Genomic DNA, 6000 nt, shown 5'->3' with positions numbered 1-6000 from the left:
ATGGCCTAAATTTTTAAAAGTGACTAGGGATTTTGAGTGCTTCCATTTTTGGGTGTCCCACTTTAGTCACCTTATAGGGGTGTGGTTTTGAAAGGGCAGCCAAAATCATGAGTCATTTTCCAAAATGTAGGTGACTAGTGTGTGTATTGTATTTTTTTTCTTCAGTGCTCTCCTTCCTTTCTTGTGTGGATGGCCTTGAAGGGTAAACATTTAAAGAACTGTAAAACTGCCAAACATCAAACATTTACAACAAAGGAGTCTTAAGGTGTGGCTCTGACAATTCTGTAGTTTTCTCATCTGAATGTCATTTTAGGGTATGTCTACGCTGCAATTAAAAACCCATGGCTGGCAATGCTTTTTTTGCCTCCGTCTTCACAGACAAGGTCAGCTCCCAAATTGCCGCACTGGGCAGCATAGTATCGGGATGAGGTGAGCAGCCTAAGTCACAAAAGAACAGGTTAAGGACTATTTAGAAAAGATGGACATGCACAAGTCCATGGGGCTGGATGTAATGCATGATGTGATTGCAGAGCCATTGGCCATTATCTTTGAAAACTTGTGGTGATCGGGGGAGGTCCTGGATGATTGGAAAAAGGCAAATATAGTGCCCATCTTTAAAAAAGGGAAGAAGAAGAATCGGGGAACCTCAGATTGGTCAGCCTCACCTCAGTCCCTGGAAAAATCATGGAGCAGGTCCTCAAGAAATCCATTTTGAAGCACTTGGAGAAGAGGAAGGTGATCAGGAATAGTCAACATGGATTCACCAAGGGCAAGTCATGCCTGACCAACCTGATTGCCTTCTATGATGTGATAACTGGCTCTATGGATATGGGGAAAGCGGTGGATGTGATCTACCTTGACTTTAGCAAAGCTTTTGATACGGTCTCCCACAGTATTCTTGCCAGTAAGTTAAAGAAGTATGGATTGGATGAATGGACTATAAAATGGATAGAAAGCTGGCTACATCGTTGGGTTCAACGGGTAGTGCGCAACGGCTCAATGTCTAGTTGGCAGCCAATATCAAGTGGAGTGCCCCAGGGGTCAGTGCTGGGGCCAGTTTTGTTCAATATCTTCATGATCTGGATGATGGGATGGATTACACCCTCAGCAAGTTCGCATATAACACTAAGCTGGGGGGAGAGGTAGATACGCTGGAGGGTAGAGATAGGGTCCAGAGTGACCTAGACAAATTGGAGGATTGGGCCAAAAGAAATCTGATGAGGTTCAGCTAGGACAAGTGCAGAGTCCTGCACTTAGGACAGAAGAATCCCATGCACTGCTACAGCTGGGGACTGACTGGCTAAGCAGCAGTTCTTCAGAAAAGGACCTGGGGATTATAGTGGATAAGAAGCTGAATATGAGTCAACAGAGTGCCCTTGTTGCCAAGAAGGCTAACGGAATATTGGGATGCATTAGTAGGAACATTGCCAGTAGATCAAGAAAAATGATTATTCCCCTCTATTTGGCACTGGTGAGGCCACATCCTGAGTATTGCGTCCAGTTTTGGGCCCCCCACTACAGAAAGGATGTGGACAAATTGGAGAGAGTCCAGAAGAGGGCAACAAAAGTGATCAGGGGGCTGGGGCACATGACTTACAAGGAAAGGTTGAGGGAACTGGGCTTATTTACTCTGCAGAAGAGAAGAGTGAGGGGGGATTTGATAGCAGCCTTCAACTACCTGAAAGGGGGTTCCAAAGGTGATGGAGCTAGGCTGTTCTTAGTGGTGGCAGATGACAGAACAAGGTGCAGTGGTCTCAAGTTTCAATGGGGCAAGTCTAGGTTGGATATTAGGAAAAACTCTTTCACTAGGAGGGTGGCGAAGCACTGGAATGAGTTACCTAGGGTGGGGGTGGTATCTTCATTCGTAGAGCTTTTTAAGGTTAGGCTTGACAAAGCCCTGGCTGGGATGATTTAGTTGGGGTTGGTCCTACTTTGAGCAGGGGGTTGGACTAGATGACCTCCTGAGGTCTCTTCCAACCCTGATCTTCTATGATTCTGTGTGCCAGCTGACTCAGCCCCACAGGGCTTTGGCTAAGGGGCTGTTTAATTGTGATGTAGACGTTCGGGCTAGGGTTGCAGCTTGGACTCTGGGACCCTCCCGCCTGCCACAGTCCTGAAGTCTGCAGGCTGAGCCCAACCGTTTACACCACAATTAAACAGTTCCTTAGCCTTAGTCACCAGCATGGGCCAGCTGCGGATGTCTAATTGCAGTGTAGACATACCCTTGGTGTAGTTTCTTTAATACTGTCTTAGGCTATGTCTACACTTAAAACACAACAGTGGCACAGTTGCAGCAATGCATTTGCTGTAGCGCTTCAGTGTAAACACTTACCACAGTGATGGGAGGGGTTCTCCTGTTGCTGTAATAAATCCACCACCCCAAGAGGTGGTAACTAGGTTGATGGAAGAATTCTTCTGTTGATCTACTGCTGTCTAAAGGCTACGTCTACACTACTCACCGTACAGCGGCACAGCTGTACCGCTGCAGCTGCGCCACTGTGAGGTCTCCTATGTAGCTGCTCCATGCCAACAGGAGAGAGGTCTCCCACTGGCATAATTAAACCACCCCCAACAAGCGGTGGTAGCTATGTTGGTGGGAGAGCGTCTCCCGCTAACATGGTGCTAGTCCATACCTGCACCTTTGTCAATGAAACTTGTCAGTCAAGGGTGTGTTGTTTTTTTTCACACCCCTGACTGACAAAAGTTCTAGTGTAAACAAAGCCTATGTGAGGACTTTAAGGTAACCTAACTATGTCACTCAGCGGTTTGGATTTTTCACACCCATGAGCAAGGTAGCTGATCGATATAATTTTCTAGTGTAGACTAGCCCTAATACTGGGAAGGAGGATATTGGTTAAGAGGCTGGTAATTCTCAGAATTATCTTGTGCATTTTAAAGTTTCATGCGTTCCTCCTTTTTTTTTTCTTTTCTTTCTTTCTGGATTTATCAACAGAGATAGCAACACTTACTTGTATCCATTTTAGCTGTGGCTAGTGGGACTAATTATGTGCTCTCTCTCTCTCTCTTTCTCTCTCTCTGTCTCTCGTAGATTAAAGTATTCTTATGTGGCAGGCAAGTTCTGAACTCATTCAAGATACACCTTAGTTCCATAACCTCTGTATAAGAGGAAATTAAATGGCTCATCCATTTTAGGACCCAATGCTGAAATCCTTGTGCACTTCTGATTCCTACTGACTTCAGTGAAAGCCATGGATGCACCTGACCTGCAGGATCAGGCACTTAGTAACAAAACAAACATTTTTTTTTTGGCATTTAAGTGCTGAGCTTCCATATGCCTCATGGATGTCAAAGTGAATGAAAGATCCTCAGCACTTGTAAATCAGGCTGTAATATCCCCTGTAAATATTCAGGGTCTGTAGGACTAGCTGATGTGTCCCCACAGGGAGCTCTGAGAGGGATTCTGCCTCAGGAAACACAACCCTGCCTTCTTGTTCTGCAGCATGCAGGGAGTGTGCAGGCTACACCACTCCTTTGGATGAGCAGGCTGTTCTTTGTGCCCCATCAGCTACAGGGGCCTATTGAGATGGGGGCAGAGCCACAGCTTCACCTTCTGCCTGCCCCTTTGAGGTGGATTGTACCCTCAGGAGTGTAACTGTAGCAATTTAAGACAATGGTAAAATACCCCTTGGCTTTAATGAGGCTGGGATTTCATCCCAGGAGTGCATGTCCGGAGCACACTCTGTGTTGTCCCAAATATAGGGAGTGTGGTGGTCTCTGGCCCTTCTGTAAGGAGCACAGTGGCGGGGGAAGCGGAAGGCTTGTTGTACCTTCCCTGCTGTTGCACATCCGTTGGAGGGCAAGTTAAAATCTGTCCCTAAACAAACTTCCTTTGATCCCGATGGGACCCTGTATGAAGACACAAGATCAGGTACTCCTGCACATTCTTCACTAGTTAGCTATGAGCTAACTTGGCAAATAGAAAAAACTATCACAATGTAATGTGAATATTACATGAATTCTTCTTGACATTAGCCATCCTGGAAAACTCATAACAATTCCATTTGGTCAGGAGTTCCCGTCACACAAGCTAAAAAACCCAAAGCCATTCGAACCAACACAAAAATGACTTAGAGTCATTTTCTAAATGTTGAGCAGGGAATTAGATTCATGCCTCTCAATGAAGTTAAAGGTGTCAAGTGGCTAAATTCCCATACACCACTTTGAAAGTTACCATTGAGACTTTTAATTAACCAAGAACAGAAGGGAATTTCAAGTTATATCTGCCATTAGGCCCTTCATACCTACAAATAAATATTGAAGCACATTTAGGGCCCAGTCCTGTTCACCCTATCCATGGGAATAACCCAGCTGATTACAGTGGACTCATGTGTCTGAGGAAAAATGACCTTATGGTAAAGGCATTGGACTGGGGACTCAAAAGATTTATGTTCAGATTGTGGCTCTGTTGGGTTCTTTCTGTGTGACCATGGGCAAGTCATTTAATCTTGTGCCTCCGTTCTCTATCTACAAAGTAGGGATAGTTTACTTATGTGCTTAGATTGTAAGCATTTCAGGGCAGAAACACTCTGTGTGTGTGTGTGTGAACACAAGGTGGGGACTATCGGGCCGTCTTTTGCATTCTGCTGCAGGTGCCAATGCCCTGACACCCCCTTCTCAAGAAAAACCCACTCAGAGTGGTCCAGCAAAAAGACTTGGCCATCCAGATGCCTGGAAGGGCCAGGAGGACAAACTGACTGGTCAGGAGCCAGTAGGCAAGTTAAGAAGGCTCATCTGCTTCTTCTTGGGGCATAGCTAGGTGAGGAGGGACAGAGAAGGGCTCCCTCCTCAGTGCTAGCCCAGATCCCGGGGTCAAGTCAGGGCTTTGCCCTCACTGCTGCAACCTGAGCACTTGCCTTGGTTTGTTTAAAGGTGCAGATGGCCAGACTCTGAGTGTTTTGTTATCGTTAGTTAGCAGTTTGGAGACTGACGCTGAGCTTACGGCACAGGCCAGCCTCCTCTGAGCAGGCAGCCGCAACTTGTGGACTAAGGCAGGGAACCCCTGCAGCACCATGTATGGGCTACAAGGGGTGCTACAGAGCAGCCCCACCCGTAACAATACAGTACCTGACAGAATGGGGCCCTAATCTTAGCAGAGGCCGTTAGCTGCAACTGCACTATAAATAATAATTGTGTAATGGAAGCGGGATTCAGCTCATGGTATGTAGGATCATGCACTGTTTTGAGTTTGTGTAAGAGCAAGAGGGCCAGTCGTGCAGCCTTTACTCACATGAGTAGACCCTTGCAACAGCAGTAAAACTGCAGATAAGTCTCCTTAGAGAGTAGTTACAGTTAGTTAGTCAGGTAAAGCAATTGCATACGTCTTGTTAGACATTTTTATAAAAAGACCTCTCCCTGCCATGCTGAAGCTCTGTGCCCCATTCTCAGTGGCTGAGCGAGTCTAACCCCAGATGGGTTGCTGAAAATGAAAATGGTTCCAAAGTCTGAGTTTCCCAGTGTAGATGGACCCTGACCTCTCTTTCACCTTTAGCACCTCAGGCAATGCACCTGGGATTGCTCTAAGGAAGGTTGAGTGGAGGAACCGATTACACAGGCATAGACAGGGAAAACTGAAAGGACGTAGGGTTTTGAACGAATGACAAACAGGTAACTGGGTACCACCTCTGGCTGTGGTCAAATCCTGTTAGCTGCCAAGCATTAACAGTGTTCTATGACTCAGACATTCATCTGTAGAACAGCTGGGGCCTGAAATATTGCAATATTGTTGATGGTCTTCTGCAAGATGCTGAGCTCCATCAGCTCCCAATGAGAGTTAGGGTCAGAGTCTCACACAATCGGGCCCTTGCTTATCAGCAGTTAAGGTTAGTGGGTTTCTCTGAGAATCCAAGCAAAATCAGGAGCAGTTAACCCAGTTGCAAGGTCATTAATTATCAAAGAACCTACTTTCAAAGCTTTATTACTGTTACAAACTGTAATAGCAATATTACATAATCATAATAACAATAGTACATCTCTAAATGG

Source organism: Chelonia mydas, chromosome 2, assembly GCF_015237465.2.
Source record: "Chelonia mydas isolate rCheMyd1 chromosome 2, rCheMyd1.pri.v2, whole genome shotgun sequence".
NCBI classification, from domain to species: domain Eukaryota; kingdom Metazoa; phylum Chordata; order Testudines; family Cheloniidae; genus Chelonia; species Chelonia mydas.
This window is presented reverse-complemented; position numbering follows the sequence as displayed.